The sequence below is a fragment of the Poecilia reticulata genome, linkage group LG1, assembly GCF_000633615.1.
Source record: "Poecilia reticulata strain Guanapo linkage group LG1, Guppy_female_1.0+MT, whole genome shotgun sequence".
In the NCBI taxonomy this organism is placed as follows: domain Eukaryota; kingdom Metazoa; phylum Chordata; class Actinopteri; order Cyprinodontiformes; family Poeciliidae; genus Poecilia; species Poecilia reticulata.
This window is the reverse complement of record NC_024331.1, coordinates 31,955,021-31,972,811: the sequence shown is the minus strand read 5'-3', so window position 1 is coordinate 31,972,811 and position 17,791 is coordinate 31,955,021. Positions and strand designations below refer to the sequence as shown.

At 41.5% G+C, this 17,791-nt stretch overlaps 1 long non-coding RNA gene across 1 annotated transcript; it reads left to right on the top strand.

The window, feature by feature from the left end:
• Positions 1-3,135: 3,135 nt before the first annotated feature.
• Positions 3,136-3,980, top strand: LOC103472674 (uncharacterized). Its single transcript, XR_001776564.1, has 2 exons — positions 3,136-3,618; positions 3,705-3,980. It is a non-coding gene; the product is annotated as an uncharacterized LOC103472674 (long non-coding RNA).
• Positions 3,981-17,791: the final 13,811 nt, after the last annotated feature.

Sequence of the window (17,791 nt, the reverse complement as noted above, 5' to 3'; positions counted from 1 at the left end):
TATTGGTTATAGCTGGTTATAACCCAGTATTGGTTATAACTGTTTATAACCCAGTATTGGTTATAACTGGTTATAACCCAGTATTGGTTATAACTGGTTATCTTTGGTACTGGAGGAAAAATCAACCACGGTCCAAATCCGGCAGCATGGAGCTTCAACCAGTCCAAAATGGACTGGTACTGCCCTGATGCATTCAGGTACATCTAGTTTGTGATAAATCCTGTTTATCATAAAAAAAATCCAAATCTCCGTTCAGCTCTGGAGGCCACTTTTGATTTGTTTCTCCTAAACAAATCGAACTGAAAACGGACCGAGTAGAACCGGTTCTCACACTGAGGTTCTTCAGCTGAGTTTTCTAGAAGTTCGAAGAAATTTTGTGATCAATTATTTCCAAAGGAAGAAAATATTTTTTATGTATTGTTGTGCAACTGCATGTTTTATAAGCATGCAGGATTGTTATGGAGATCAGATGGAATATGAGAAACCGACGACTTTCCAACTTGGAATTCCAACGTCTCTTGGGAATGTGCGTAAAAAATTTCCAATTTGTGAGTTTAAAATGATAAATAAACTGTAGTCTTTAACCAACCGAGCTGTTCCACTGATATGTATCCAGAAAAGCATTTATTTGCAGATATGCTACATTATAAATAAAGTTTTCCCAGAGCAAACAGAAGCAGCAGAAGTAATTAAATGAAATTTAAATTCTGCCTATGAATATTTTCTTCATATGAATTAGTGTGGAGTGTTTGTCAGTCTGTTTGGTTCATAACTGTAGGTGTGAAATAACTGAAGCATTGTGGAAAAATAAGAGAAGCAACATTCATACACACATGCAAAGGTCTTGAAGCCGTCAAGATTTACACTGATATGAAAATCTTTATAGATGCATATCATCCAAATAAGATCATTTTTATCCCAGATGTCTTTCAATAAATACCTCCTCTTTAATTTCATGTTTTTAAAAAGCAATTTGGCCTCGGAAATGGAAATTACATATTAATCACGAATGGCATTTCATCATGTCCTAGCATCGGATAGGGAATAATAAAATAAAATCTGTGTTAGCCATAGATACCAAATCATGCTTTTATTGTTGGGCTCTGCTGTCACATCACAGACTTGGTGAGTTTTTCCAGAAGTTCAACTTGTATGGTTCCTCCTTCATGCATGGCTGTTAAAATATATTTTTCCCTTTGCTAAATATAATTAAAGACCAAATCCATCATGGTTGCTCAGAACCACCTAAAACAAAGGGGAAAAAGGAAATCCAATAATAATACATGGATGGCAGGGCTGAGATTTATGAGTCCAAACAGTTCTGAGATGAATTTTCTAAACATGCAGTAAACTCTCATCTGCATTGCAACACTTCATGTGGTCGAAGAAAACCCCAAAAACAACAGCTTGGTTCATGCGACCGAATGTTTTAGTTTCACTTAGGGAAGTGTGTATGTTGTGTAAACCAAAATAAGAGGTTTAACTCATGGAGGATTGCACAAAGGGATTGTTAAAGTAGCCGCTTTTTTTCTTTTCCTTTCAAGTGGGGTTGTGCGATATAATCCTGAGCAGGCAGTATCTTACCTGGTTGTTTAAGTTACTAAGTAGGCGGCACAACTCACTGTGATCTCAGTTTGGAGAATCAGGGGAAACGTCAATAAAGCAACAATAAACGTTCAAGTAAATTTCCAGCATTTTTAAAAATGTTCATCACTTCTGCTTCACTTCAGATTGTTCTTTAAATGTGTTTTAAAATGAACTTTTATGGCCAGATTGAGGTAAAAGCAGCTCCGGAGTGTCCCCTGCTGGCCTGGGACGTCTAGAAACCCAAAAGCTGACAGACACCCAGGTAAATGAAGGAGAGTCCAAAGAGTACAACATAAACACAGGGATGAGTTTCTCTACATCTTGATTGGACCTTCAATCCTGGAGGTCCATCTTGTGAAGGTTCAGGTCGGAGTTCATCACTACAGCCAGATTTCAGCCTGATCTCTAGTTTCCCGGTGTAACAACTGAAGCTGCATGCTGACTCTGGGTCTTTACTCTTTAGGGACAAAGAAAAACTTTCTGTTCATCTGGAGAAAGTTCTGTTCTAAGCATCTGTTCAGTGATTGGATGGTTCAGAGTCACCTGGTGACATGTAGAGCTGTGCATCATCTGCGTAGCTGATAACTTATTTCTTGTTATAATCTGAGCTGTCAGGAGCGTGTAGGTATAAAACAGGAGGGGACCCAGGACTGGACCCTGGATTACACCACATATCATTTCTGTCAGCTCCACTGAAGAAGCTCCTGTTTAGCTAAGACTGAAGCCAGTACAGAGAGTCCTGTACAGAAAACTCTGACAGCCTAGAGGACAAATAAATTAGAGGTTAATCTTTAAAACTTTTGTGATTTAAAAGACAACAGCAGCAGCAGACAGTGAAGACGGTTGGTAGGAATTTTCCCAAGCAAACCTCACCACGATGCTCATGTTTACTGGACCGAACTAACGCGGAACAAATGATAACAATTAGAACAACAGCTTTGTTGGATGACGGGTCGGACGTGCTGAGGGATGAAACCCCTGCTGGTTCGTGTTGAGAGAAAGATGAGCCTCTGCAGACGGATTCTGGCTGCATTTGAAAGAGAAGCGACTCTCATCCTCCTCGCTCTGCGGTTTGAAGCTTCAGCGACGTTCACGAAGAACAAATTATCTAAGCTTCTTCTTCAACCGAAGGAAATCTGTTACCCGAGTGATGAGCCGCGGCAGACAAGTTAAAGTTCTGGTTTCACACATGAGACACGTTTATCTGTATCTCAAACAGACCGAAATAGAAATTCGAGGCGCTGAAACAGCTTTGGACAAACACGGCGTGAGGAAGCGTCTCTGTTTGGCAGCTCCGAACAGCGATCAGCCATCTGGGAAGCATGGCTTCATGGGCTGACTTAAAACAAGCGACCGGCTGGTTTCTGCTGCAATCAACAAGAAACAAACATGTTAGATTTATGTTTACAGAGCAGACTGAGACATTCCAGGGTCTTTCAAATAGAAAACTAAAAGAAAAGTTTGTTTTCTTTTAGTTTTCTAAAGCTATTTTCTAAAACTAGTGATTCGTTTTTCAGTTTTTTTCAGTGGCGCTTTTCTCAAATCATCTTCAGTATTATTTACAAAGCAGTAAGCGAATCTCTCAAATCAGAAAAACACCTGCAGACGTCCGTCTCCTGCTCAAAATGCCTCAAAACCAAATATCAGTGAACATGTCAGGGCCTCAAATGACGAGTTTTTGTTTCACTGTAGGGATAAGAAGGTCGAGCTGCTTCATCATGTTGTCAGTATAACTACTCTGCGGTAAACTACGGCTAAAGTTTTGATGACATTTATTGCAAGTTGTAATTGTGGGAGATTACGTAACTGAAAGATTTACATTTAACCTTACTGACATAGCGGTAGCTGCCATTAACTTTGTCCTCTTTGTCCATCCATCCATCTTTGTTTCTGCAGAATGCCAGGGGTGAGATTCGGGGTTCATCCTGATTTGGTTTTTCTTTCCGTAGATCGTGCCTCTGGCCGGTGCCTCGGTGTTTAGCAGAGTTTCTGTTCTGGACAAATCCACTGAAGAACCTGTTGCTGCCTTTGGTTTGTTGAAACACTTGTTTTCTTTGTCATAGAAAGTACTCCTGGTTCCAGTTCTTCTACCTGCTTTTCTCTTTCTCATCCTCCAGCTGGTTGTGTCTCGTACTGAACATGAGTTTGTTAAAAGCTGGTGGTTTCTCTCCACTGTCACCACATGCTTGACTCTGAATGAGGGACTGCTGCAACGCGTTTGACTTCAGATCTTTGAATGCAATGTTGGATCTACTCCATCTGGACCCGTGTTATGAATCTGTCTCACTGTATGAGGAAATGCACTTATTTGTATAGTAAAGTCCCGTAACATGTTATACGTTGTTGGCCCAATGCTGAACTGAACTAAACTGATTTTTTTATATTTCATTAGATTCTGTTTGTGAATCTTGGTGTCTCTGAATTCATAAAAAATTGATTACTGATCTGAAAATCGATTGATGAGCAGCTAGAGTCCAGAAAAGATGAAAAACTTTCAGAAACCGTGAATAATCCAAATGAAAGATTTCAAAAAGGTCTGAAACCTTAGAGACAAAGTTTGAAGGATATTCAAATAAATTCGATTCAAAAATACTTTATTTATCCCAAAGGATGAAGTTATGTTGTCATAATTCATGTCATCCATGCATCATGTATCATTTTGGATGGTAATCTCCAGAAGCAGCCAGTCTCACAATGAACCTGAAGGGTCAAAGTTCACTTCATCCTTCAGCTGAAACCAATGAAACATTTACTGACTGAGACGTTGACATTTACTGCAACGTCCACAGGAGGGCAGAACCATCCATTAGGTTACAAATTGAACTGACGTAAAACTGTGGCTTTCTTTAACAAAGAGCAAAGTGTTTTTTATTAAACTGATCTGCAGCCTGATAAAACGTTTGTTTTAAAGTTAGAATTTAGATCCGTATAAATAGCTGCAGTAAGAGGATGCAGCGCAGCAGGAAGTATTATATGACTGTATAATTATCCAGCTGAAGAAAATGCTTTCTTTATGCTTATCTGATCTGTGTGTGATACTGATCCGTACGGGTCGGTCCATCTCCATCTCTTATCGATGACTTAAGTGATGAAAGCCTGGATTGGAAACAGAGATCTGAGTTTAAATAAGGATGTGGTTAGTCTCATTAAATGGCAGACCTGATGCCAGAGAAAGGAAGAACACAAAGAGCTGCTGAGACATGTGTTTTGAGTTGCAACCTTACTCCCCTCGTTTGTCTTCAGAGATGACTCAGGAACAAGAAGCCAGAAGGTTTGAGCCTCAGCGCTGATCCGGGATCAGCTTGGTCTTAAAATAAAGCACCTTGCTTAAGAATGACCCAAACCGGCGACCGCAGAAAAGAACCGACTGAGTCCCAATCAGTACTGTGGGAGAGCCACAGTTCTGGTTCTGTTGGACCTCAGTGTTGACCGTGACATTTTACTGAAGCGACTGCAGAGCTGGGCCGGACAATCCGGTCCAGTACTGGACCGGTTCCAGCCTGACCTAACGATCAGGGATTTCTTTGTGTGTCGCTTCTCATCGGAACAGGCAGAAGTCACATGTGGGGATCATCAAAGTTCAGTTTCCCTCCTAATATCTACCTGCTACCACTAGCTCTGGTTATAACAGCAAAGATTAGTTACCATGGTTACGCAGACGATACACAGCTCTACAACACGATGTCGGCAGGTGACTCTGAACGGCCCAATCACTGACCAGGTACTAGAACAACAACTGTGTGGGAGTGACAAAACTTTCTCCAGATCAAGAGAAACAATCTAGAGTTATAGATCTAGAGTCAACACACAGCTTCAGTTATTCCAGCTGGAAACTAGAGATCAGCCTGAACTCTGACCTGAGCCTTCAGAGTCACATAAAGACAGTCACAAAGTCGGCCTTCTATCATGATTAGAGGACTAATGATGTCCCGGCAAGATCTAGAGAAACTCATCCACTGGCTCCCTGTAGATAAAAGTTTAAAATAGTTTTGATAGTTTATGGATCACTGAACAGCTTCTTAGCACCAATAAGGACCTGCTGTTGCTGTATCAACCTTCCAGACCTTTCAGGTCTTCTGGTTCTGGTTCTGTTCTGCATCCCCAGAACCAGAACCAAACCTGGAAAAGCAGTAATCAGCTTCTATGCACCACAAATCTGTAGCAAACTCCCAGAAAACTGCAAAACAGCTGAAATAATGAGTTCCTTTAAATCAAGGCTAACAACTCATCCAGAGTTGCCTTTGATTGGTAGTAAATTGAAAACTGATCAGCATATTTGATGTGTATTTGCTTGATGATTTTGATGATGGCATTTGACAGAATCTAAAGTTTATTGCTTGTTTCATAATTGGTTACTGTTTGACGTTTTCCTGATGTAAATCACTCTGAACTGCCTTGTTGCTGAAATGTGCCGTGAACTTGACTGACTTAAAGCGGCGTCTGCGGAACAGAAACGACTGAGTTTGTGTTCCTGATGAGCTCATCCGTCTCTCAGCGACCTGCAGAGAAACTCCCACATGCAGATAAGGTGAGAGGCGGCTCAGACTCTTCGTACCTGATGAGTCACTCTGAGTCTTAGACGTCTTGGAGGCGACGGGGAGGGAAGTTCCCGGGGAGAAACTTCAGTCAAACGCGGACACTGCCGTCGCTTGTTTCCGCAAATGAAATCCAAGATCACAGTGAGCAGAGATGTGATTGGGACTCTTCCCTGTTTTGGTTTTTCTGATTTGTCGTCCACCAGTCGGGGTGACGGTTCTGTCAGAGGTCAGCTGACAGCTAGACGTGTGCGGTGAGGGTGATTTTATCCCCGCCCGGCCTGTGAAAGCAGTTATTTGCTTTACAGACAGAATTGGACACAAGGAGCTGTTGTTTTGCTGTGGTTGTTGTCTTATCATGCAGAGAATCAGTTTACCTGGCGGGGACAGAGTCCAATTCACCAAACAGCTGATGGCAACGAAGAGTGGCATATTACCATACATGAACAAGGATCCAGTGATGTTGGTGAAAGGTAGCATGTAATTCAATGTTGGCTGGGATGACATGCGGTGCAGAGAGCGGAGCATCTGTTTCAGGTATAAACACAGAGACGGCCACAGCTGCCATGTTACAGATAATGTTCCTGTTGTTTGTTGCTAATTAGTTGATTTATTCGCCCGTAGCATTTGGGGGAAAATCCCTCATTAATGGACAGAAGGGGAAGTGCTGATGTAGGACTTTCACATCCTGCTGAATCACTAAACCACCGCATGTGGTGCACAAACACACAGTAAAGTAGCATAAATGTTCTGGATTTTATACCAGAGCTGCTGGAAACGCTGACAATCTAATGGGATGTTTTCAACTCAGTTGCTTCAAATCATTTATCTTTTACTAGATTCATATTTAGTTTGCATTTCTCCTACCAAGGTTCAATGAGAATACTAAATATAAATAATATTAGTTGTATATTAAAAAATAATTTCAATACAGATGGAAAAAAAAGCACCTCATCTTAACGCTAAAACCTTTCGTGAAAAATGTGAGGTTTTTTTTTTATTGCCATGTTTCCATGAAGCACATTTATTTTCATAATTCAAATCAGTGCAGTTGTGTGGTCAACAGAATGGTGTCGCAGGTTTTTGGGATAAATATTTGGAACATTATTGTCACTTTTCATTCTCCTTCTCTGTACAACACAACAAAATTATTTACAGCTAATTTACATCTGATTTAAGGCACAGAAAGGGTAATTTTATCATTCCGCTCTTTTTTAAAGTATATAAACAATATTTATATTCAGTATTACCAGAACAGTGATGATCCAGAGAAACTGTTTGAATTGATTCTGTTTTAATAGGAGGCACTGATTTCATATCAGTAGAAAAATCCTGAATAACCTGAAAAGCAGCTATCGGTGCGTAACTCACACAGATGTGAATAATTGTGCAGCTTTTCTAATGTCTTGGTGAGCAGATGTTGTGGGGGAACCTTGGTGCTGAAAAACAGACAGCAGACAATGGAAACACTGAGTGCGAATGACTTCAGGGTTTCCTACCAGTCGGCCTGAAAGCTGAACTTCCAGCTCATAACAGTCGTCACCTGAGTTACCAGCTGAGTAACGGCTCTGGACCCCGGCTGTAAACGTGACTCAGCACCAAACCGGGTGGGCTCCGCTGGGACAGAAAGCACCGACACCGGGACAAACCTCTCATTCCGATTCCATCACGGCTCCCCAGCTGATGCTTTACTCACACAATAAACTCAAATGTTCCGTAGCAGCGATGCGTTCCTCGGATGATCCCGTCTGCCTCACCTAAAGCACATCCACTAAACAAACAGGGATGGGTTTGAATTTTTTCCTGTTATTGTTTCACTTTGCTTGGTTTTTAAAGTATTGAAATCACTGAGACAGAATTGAATTAAGACTTCATAGTTTATTCTTTTTCTTTGTTAAAGAAAGTTTTTGAAAAGATGGCCGCTGAAGTCTCATGTTTTAGTACTTGTGTGCATTAAATCCCATTCCAAAGTGTAAACCCTTAGACTTTGAGTATCTTAATGACGCCTCACTTCACTGAACGGCTTAGCACCAAAATACATTAAAATACATTAGACATTAAATAATGCTGTATCAACCCTCCAGACCGCTCGGGTCTTCTGGTTCTGGTTCTGCTCTGCATCCCCAGAACCAGAACCAAACTTGGAGAAGCAGCATTCAACTTCTGTGCTTCTCTAATCTGGAACAAGCTTCCAGAAAACTGCAAAACAGCCGAAACGCTGACTTTCTTTAAACCCACCTGCTTAGAGCCAGTTAATAAAAACTTTTCATTATTTCTCCTCATTGCATCTCTAATGTAATGCTTCTTTTTTACTTTGTTTCAAGCCTCCTCTTTTAGAGATGTGTTTCTGTGTTCGCCAGCTGTTTCTGTGTGAATGAGTGTGTAAGGTGTGATTGTGTGAGAAGATGGATTGCATGGGAATTCAGGATGTGCAGTAAAGAGTGACATCAGCCGGTCCCGTGGAGACGCTTGGATAAACACACAGCTAAAAGGAGGGAGAGTCAAGTTGCACCATGAGGTATTGGTAAGAGAAAGGAGGAGAGAAAAGCTTTGTGGAAGCATTGTAGTCGCTCTATTTTCTCTCCCCTTCCAACTTTGTTTCCCCCTTCTTTGCAGACCGGACGCCCATAATTTTCAAACAAACACAAAACAGCCTGGAAACAAAAGAGCAGGAGACCCGATCTAATAATTTGAGTTGGGACAGGGTGGTGGGTCTCAGGAGTCGGTTATGACCCGAGGAGACGGCAGGACCGAAGGGTCTTTGACCAGGTTGATGCTCCCTACGGGGGGAAACAGTGAAAGGTGGAGACACTTGAGGACGGAGAATTCACCGGAATGATGGTTTATTGTTTAGGATGTCGTTCTCAGTGGAAGGAGAATGACGTCCTGCAGCAGCTAAAGATTGTTTGGATTATTCTGGCGATAAATCAAAGATTTTTTATTTCACCTCTTCAATTTTTTTGTGCAATCTAAGAAATATGTCAAAAAGATGCAAATAAGAAGAAAATAAACATTTTATTGCCTAAAATGCATCAACATAGCATTCCTTTAGTAAACACTCGATCATTTGTAACAAAGCATCTACAGCTAAAAGTACCTCCAGCATCAACATGTGAAAAGCTCAGACCTTTATGTCAGTACAGTGTAGGGATGATCTGTTGACTTCTCTTTTCGAAATAATAGGATTTTATTTTACAGCACGTTTGTTTTGGTCGTACTTACCCAGAATGCCCTGCTCTGTTGTCCACTTCCTGCTTTGGGAGGGATCACCCAGGTTTGTAGGCAGAGTTTGCTGTTTTGGTCCGCATCAGAGTTTGATTGCATTCACACCTCCACAAACGAAGCAGAGTTTAAATGCAAACGGACTGGAGTTCAGTCTGGCTGCGGATTTTTGTTAAATACAAAAGAGAAAAACTAAAACCATTAAAATCTGACACCATTCCGTTTACATTTCATGAAGTTTTACTCGGTGTCTTCTTCAGATGTTTTTATGTTGTTTCCTTCAGTAGTTCTTGGTAGAGCGCCCCCACAGGTCAGTGAGGTAGTTTCAGCTTCACATGGCTAAAATTTTATAAATAAATATCTTCTATTAGTAGATTAATGGAAGATTAATCTAATAATAGATTAATCAAAAAAATCAGCCAGTTTTTTTGCAAAGCATTATTTATGTCACTCTTTATGTGACAAAGAACAAATATGTGGAAAATAAAACCAGATATTTTCCCAGATAAATGTTTCTGTATCTAATTCATCAATAATCGTATTTCTGAGCCAAAGGAACAGGAAGTCCTCATTTGTGATGGCTGCATGTGCAGAAAAAACGCCAAAAACTCATTAATAACGTGCAAAGATGCATCCACACGAAGAACGCTTCTCAGCATCTTTTCCCTCCAAAGAAAACAGCTTCAGCTTTACAGTCTGAGAGCCTCGAAATGTTGCATTTGCCAACTAATGCAGACAAAAACGCAGATTCGTGAAACCGCATCCGCCGGTTTCAAAACCTCTTACGCCATTCATGCGTTGTCTTCTCAGCATTTACAGACTCCATGTCTCTTACTGTATGCAGTAAATTTCCTGAGGTATACAAAGTTGTTAATTTGTTTTGACAGTGCAGGATCTAGTTTCTGATAAAAGATCCGAATTTTAGCCAAGTAATACACGACTCGTGCAGCGCTGCCTCCTACTTGGCCGCGCTCGATAAACAGAACAGTGTTATTTCTGGTTCAGGTTTGCAAGATGTCAACGAAAACTTCTACATAGATGTTCAGTTATGTGACAAAGGCAGGTTGTAAAGTGAAAAGGAATGATTTACCCTTAATGTGCATGTGGAAAAAGTGAAAGCAAAGATGCGTCTTAGCAACAAGGCAGCAGCTCACAGAAGTGGTGGTTAGCACCACTAAATGAGGCCTATTAGCAGCTTTTATGTGTGCAACAACTCATGCATATCAGACAACTGTGATTAGCTCAAACACAATCGACCTCCCAGGGGCCTGCGTTTCAAATAAACAGGAATCATTTCTTTTCAAGCGGTGCCAGGATCTCTGATAAAAGAAAAAACACAAGATGATTTTTCCTAAAAAGCAAAGAGAACAAAAGAACACACAAAAAGAGGAGTGAAATCATCAGATCGTAAATATCCCATAGTGTCTGTGGTTCACTTGTATCTGCAGTATGTACAGCCGTTAATCTTTGCCCGGCGTTACCTTTGATGTCTGCCGTTTTATTTGTGGATACTCACTGCTGAAATGAAACACAGAGACAATAATCAGAACGTTTTAAGAGTAGATTTTTCATACATGACATTCCAGGATACACCGAGTCCTTAATGGCAAATAAACATGAGGGCGACTAGAAGATAAAACATTCTTTGTTATAAGAATCAGGTTCCAGCAGATTATTTCATACACAAGAAGTAAATTGAAGGCTGATACAAAGATGCTGAAGCTGCCAAGAGTCTCCAGTGTGTGACTGTTTGTTCAAAGAGCAGTTTTTCATTTCATATAGAGGAATATTCCTCAAAGACGCATCGTGAGTCTTTTCCTGTTTTGATATTTCATCTGAATTCGACTTTTTTTGTTTTCTTTTGTGTTTAGTGGTGGTTTCTTTGTGACATCGGAGTATCTGGTCGGAGTGAAGCAGCATCCTGGATGATGTTTCCTTTCCAACAGATTTAATGGTTCCTATTTGACGGCCTCCACCGATTTCTGACACGTCTGACTCTGGAGTCCAAAACTTCTTTACTTCCTAAACAGTCAACGTTTGGTACCGCTCAGTGTTCCTGAGACACTAAAGTCTCGTTTCCTCTGATCAGACCGGGTCGGTTCTGTTCGGCTGCTGTTTTATGATGTCCAGGAGTGTTTTCTCTGTCAGTTGGACTCTCACTGGGACCAAACGTAAAGTCACAGTGCGTCTGTAAATGTGACGAACTAGCAGGTCTCATTCTTGTCGTAAACGTTTTGTCCTCCAGTCAGTGGATTGTGTTGAGCAGCTTTGCCATATAATCTCTCTTTGGCTTCTTCCTCCCTGAGTTTCAGTCATGTCAGTTGAAGTCTTGCATCATTTTCATCGAGTCTTTTGGTTTTGTTCTGACGTTGGTTCACACATTTTCCACTAAAACACACCATGTCTGGGACACAGAACCTTCCTGTACGGTAAAACTGACTGGACATTTCGGTGACGTTTATGCTCCCATATAATCGTTTGAACACATGGATGCAGAACTTATGCAGATCATCACTTCTGTTCCTGATATTGGCTGATTTCTTTGGTCTTGCAAAGCCATCAAGACATAACGTTCATGAAAGGTTATTGTACTGCTCCTGTTTTTCCGTGTGGTTGCTTTGTTTTCTCTACAGTCATTTGTTGCAGCTCTTCTTTGTGCGTAAATGGTTTTCTATATAAAACTGAGCCTGTCATTTGACAGTGAACATGCATTGTGCGTGTTGGAGCAGAGGAAAGGGGGGAAGGGACGAGCTGTCTTTTTAGATGGGCGGAGAGAAGAAGGATGTCTCCAACCTCGACTGTGGCGTCCCTTTGTTGTTCCTAAAATCAAAACAAAAAGAGGAAGAGGACGAGAGGGGAGGAGGGCAGAGAGAGAAGACAACAATGAAGTCTGCTCTGTGACAGAGACATGATGTCACGTCAGTGGAGTCCAGGCTGTGGGGGTGGGAGGTAGTTTGGCTGGGTGGAGTCACGCCTCTGCTCCCCCCCTCTCCCCAGGAGCAGCTCCTCTTCTTCTCCCTTTCTTCCAGTGAATGAACCTTGGGAAACATAATGAGCCGGCCTCGCAGCTCCACTTCCGCTCATCCGTCAATTGAAACAGTGAGATTTCCAGGTCATTCRTTCATGCCGGGTCCCGGCTGAGCCGCGCTCGCAGAGAGTGAGGGAAGCCTGGTAAGCGATCGGCCTCCGGGGACCGCCTGGGAGCCTGAGTGTGTGTGGGAGGGGCCACAGGTGGGGACGACGCAGGAGGAGGACGGGGATTTGTGAATGAACACATGAAAACAAATTGCTCACATTACACTTGGAAAAAAATCTGCCAAGTTGAAGGAAACAGTTTTGGCAATTCTGGTCACTTTGACAGTAGAACGTTCTGCTCATAAGCGGAACCTTAAAATACAATATTAGACTTTTTAGCTAAGAACACCTGATTTCCCTTTGGCTGCTGTTTTAACTTGTGAATCTGCTGCAGAAGGAGTAAATCTGTTTGTCGTAACTTTTAGCTGACTTACTTTAAGAACATTTGGGTTGTAAATAACTTGATGCCCTAAAAAGATCTATTTAAACTTCTCAACTTTTTAATTTTGTCACGTCACAACCACGAACTTTAACTTTTTTATGAAGGTTTTACGTAACAGACCAACACAAGGCAGTGAATATGGTGACTTAGGAGGTAAATCTTACATGACTTTTACATTTTTCCAAAGAAAAGTTTGAAAGGTAGAAAGTGATCTTAGCTGATCCCTGACAGTCTGTAGGTGTGCAGAGCTGGTGGAGTCGTAGCTCCAAAGCGCAGCTATAAATAAAACGGCTGAAATGAAGGATCCTAAATGTTTACAAACTCAGATTTTCATTAGCAACTTGAGCTATGAGTTATTAATGAGCTAATAAAACTTGACCACTTCCCACCCCGAGCTCCATGCTAGTTTGATCTCATCCAGGTCTCCAAACTGTTTTTCTTTCCAACATTTAACATTGTTAAATTAGCAAAGGAAGTACACTTTGCCATGCGAGGTCATCGTATTAGTTTTAATTTGAATGGTTTGTGTTTCAGCCTGCTCTGGCATTTCCTCTCCTGCAGACACCTCCAGCTTGATTAGGAGGAAATATCTCAGCTTTATAAGCAAACCTGCACAAATTGAACCCATCCAAACTCACTGAGTTTGTGTAGAAACACCTGGGCTGCTGCTGTTGCAACGGAAACAAGAATTAGCTCACAAGACTTCAGTTCTATTAATAGCCTAAATTAGCTGCGGTGCATGATCAGGCACAGACTGGGAATCTGAATCCCAAAGCTTTTCTTCAGACTAATTTGGAGCAGGCGGGCAGAGACGGAGCAGCGGAGCCTTGATGGGATGCGAGCCACCCATCGAGCGGCCGTCGCTAAATGCAGAACAGCCTCGCATTTCAGGAGGAATCAGCTCAGAAATGGGGTCACTAGTTCTCTCCATTCCCATCATGCCTTTTCCTATTTGCAGAGCAGAGAAGCTCCCATCTCTGCTTCACAGCAAGCGGCAGCGTCAACACTGTGCTCAATTAGGTCTACATGGAGTGAGGGCCGGGGGACGGCTTGGTGTAAATAAATAGTTAGTAAGTAAGAGCTTGCATGACTTTAGGGTTTTGCATGTGTTTATCTCATTTTCCTGATTGCTTACAGAGTCAGCTGGCTTCTGCAATTGCTTGGAATATTCCACTATCTTCACCGCCGAGGAGGAGGAAGAGGAGGAAAGAACCCCTGACTGACTGCTGTAGGTTTTAAACAATAGGGAGACACTTGGACAGAGAGGCAGGAGATTACAGACAGACGGACTGACAAATAGAGAAAGGCTGCTTGGATCCTTCATGGGAAGGTTCCAGTAATTGTTGGAGTTTATTATCTTGCTGCAGGAAATTGTACCCTTTGCCACCCACAAGCACTCAATGGTAACTATCGAGTTAAACTGCCAAAGTGAAACATTGTGACAAAGCCTCCTTTTAGGGATGAGGGATGACAGAGACGGGGGGCTGGGGGGGCAGGGCCCGTCCTCTGGGAGTAGGAGGGGCGGTGTCGCCGCTTGGAGCCGCTGAAAGCAGCACAATGAGGCCCGGATCGGATTCGCCTGTTTGACAAATGGATCTCCTGCTGCGATCGTGGCAAGCGTAAGAGCTCTTATCTGTTACGGCGAGGACGGAGATAAATGCCAAACATGTAAACAGGAATCTGCAGCATAAATAACTACAGCTGATACCTCTGTCTTATGTTCTGCACTATGCAGAAGTTCAGTTAAAACACCTCAAATTTCCCTATTTCCTTCTAAACAGAGGAGCTTTTGTCTCTAACTAGTTTTAATTTATGTTTTCTTTGATAATAAGAGGTGAGGTGATGTAACATGTCCTTATATGATCTCAGGAAACTTAAAGGTGGAGGACAAAGGAAGAAGTGTGAGGGAATCCATTTCCAACAATCTAAAGCCGTTTCCACACCTGACGGTCCGGTGGACTCGCTTTGATTTGGGATCAGAACTGCAACACACGATCCAAACCCTTCAAAAAAACCTTTTTCCTTACATTTTGTGAAGAAGGAAGTTTCACTCAGTGTTTCCTTCAGTGGTTCTTGGTGCAGCGCCCCCACAGGCGAGGAGGGGAACAGGATTTTCTAAGGGTTTGGATCGTTAGAGTTCAGTGTGAAAGAGAAACACAGCAGCTGAAAATGTAACAAATCTTGTAATTTTGTTCCCCAGTTAAACCGCGTCTACCAGACCATTAGGTTTAAAAACACCCTAAGAGTGAAGGTGAGGCTGCAGCTGAGTGGAAACGATGCCAAAGGAAAAGGACCTTCAGAAGGTTTGGAGAGCAATTTTTAAACATCACTTTAAAAGAGCACGGGAAAGCTGGGCTGCTTGAAAGTAAAACATCAATAAACTTGGATAATTTAAGAATTTATACACTAATTTAATTACCCAAACTTCTAGTTGTGAAGCTACATAAACCACCAGCCGCATGTCTGTGGTCATGGTGACCGAGCAGCTGAAAGAGCGATGCCACTTTCCCCTCACACAAATCAAAACCCTCATTGCTTTTGACTTTCAGAGGAGTCTTGGCAAAATAAACCTGAGCTATTTTTGTTTGTGTTTAATCCAATGGGCCAACGTATACAGATGTAAATTACAGGAGTCGACGCCTCAGGAAGGTCAACTCTCCTGCAGTTAAGAGATATTTTGGGGGTAAATTTGCTAGAAACAAAACATTTTGACCTTTTTTTCATATTCACAAAGAAACTATTAAAGAAGTAAATAAACAGCTGTAGTTGTGAAAATGGACAAAAAGCCGAAGGTTCAGACCTCACACTGTGTTTTCTGCAGTTTTGACGCACATGCTGATTTAAGGAGGTTGGCGTCAACAAATACGTCTCGAGCGCAGCGCCTCGCCACACACAGGCACACTTTATTTAATGTCTGACCTGTTTTGACAAATCTGACCACGAAGCGAGCGCGGCCTCTCAGCGGTTGACGAAAGCACACCCTTTGAACTGCAGAACCACCATCCCTGACTTACTTTCACCAATAAAACCGCTCACAAATCTTCAATCCAGGCCTGTAAATCAGGGTGAGTGCTGATCAAAGCGTGACTGTGAATCTTACATGACATACGCTGCATTCCTCCCTAAACACATTCACATGCTGGACTCCAAATGCAGCACTTGTTTGTTGCCCCCCCCCCNCCTCCATTCTTTGCCTGAAGCGCACAACTTTAATTTTCAGCGCACACACATGTCAGATTTTATGGCCTGCTGGATGAAGGTGAATTTCAAACATGTTTTGTCAGTTAAACCTCAATTAGAGTCTGTTAGAGCAAATTAGAGGAATCAAAGGTCTGGGGGAAATAAATTTCAACTTCTTTTTATCGTTTTAGCAGAAAATCTGATCTTCCTTCTGAAATTATTTCCCATCTTTCAAATTTTGTATCTTTTTTTTTACATTAAAGGGTCATCGATTAAATTCTAAAGTTAATCAAAAACAGCCGGACTGAACACAAAAAGTACTTTCCAAAGAATTAATTTTCTTCAGAAGGGGAAGAAAGCAATCCAACCTGATCCTTTATGGAAAATAACTTCCTCTATTATAGCCACTAATTTGTCAGAATTGTTTTAATTAAGCGACTGGCAGGTCGTTTTTAGACAGACAGCCTTCATGCTGCTGCCAGAGGCTGCAGCCGTACCTGCATGAGCCGCAGCAATCAAAAACTGTTGAGTCGACTGTTTTAATCATGTGACTCGAAACGCGATGAGAAACGTCTTTATTTATTTATAAAGTTTATTTGATAGGGACAGACACACATCGACATAGACAAACTGAATAAAACAGCAGTCCCATGTTTCCATCCTGGTCCAATAGCAACAGCTAATTCGCAGCATTTGTCCCTAGATGGGCTTTTAAAAAAACACACAACTAAATCCAACCCCTTCAAATTTCTAAATCAATGTTTGTTTATATGTTTGTTGGATGGCTGTATATTCTCCCTCAGGATTTATTCACTGGGTGCAGTTCTCTGGCCGATCACCGATTACTGATCTTTGAAAAGCTGGTCCTGCTGGTCCCTTTTTTGGGGCTGAAATGTAAATATAGCAGGAAAGTCACTGAGTCGGTAACAGTGAGTGACTATTGTTACCTACAAACATGCAGACATGACCTGGTGGGCCGGTAGATACATCGGTGTAAGTATCGGTCGATCGCCAATCTCCCAAAATTAAGAAAACTGGTTGGCTGATCAATCAGTGCTGCCCTAATTTACCTCCACCATGTTGATTCTTGGTCTAAGTTATTTGACAAGATGCATCACTTACAAAAAGTTTCACTTTTTCTCGTCAATTTACAGAATATTTTGCCGTCTTTGAAGATTTTTCTCTGCATGTTTATGTTTTAATTATCAGGAATTATCAGAATGAATGTTTTCATAATATTCAAGATGCCATTTGTCTCTTATTAAACTATCAACTGAGATACAAACTCAGTTCATAGCATCTATGAACTGTAAAGAGAAATTACTTTTCAGATACAGCACAAATCCATAACGCTTGGAAGATGATCGTCAAGCAAACTGTGCCAAAAGTTAGTTACTTTGTCTGTTTCCTTCCTTTTTTTGTTTGCTTCTTTCTTTCTCTCTTAACAAATGTTTATCAACTATTAACAAAATTTATAGTAATTTGTAAACTACCAATTCGGAGCATCAACTGATTGTGAAGAAATACCATCCAAACAGTCAGTCTTGTTCATTGTCCTGTGAATAATCCGCTGGTGAGGTTTGGTTATAAATAGTCATTCATGAAGGATTAAGTTCAGCTCTAAAGTTCTCAAACAGTAAAACTGCACACAGAAGAAACAGACGATTTCCCTCAAAAACATAAAAATGTACCAACAAATTACCTGGATTAACATCCACTAACCTGGTAACATTCACTAAACTGGTAACAT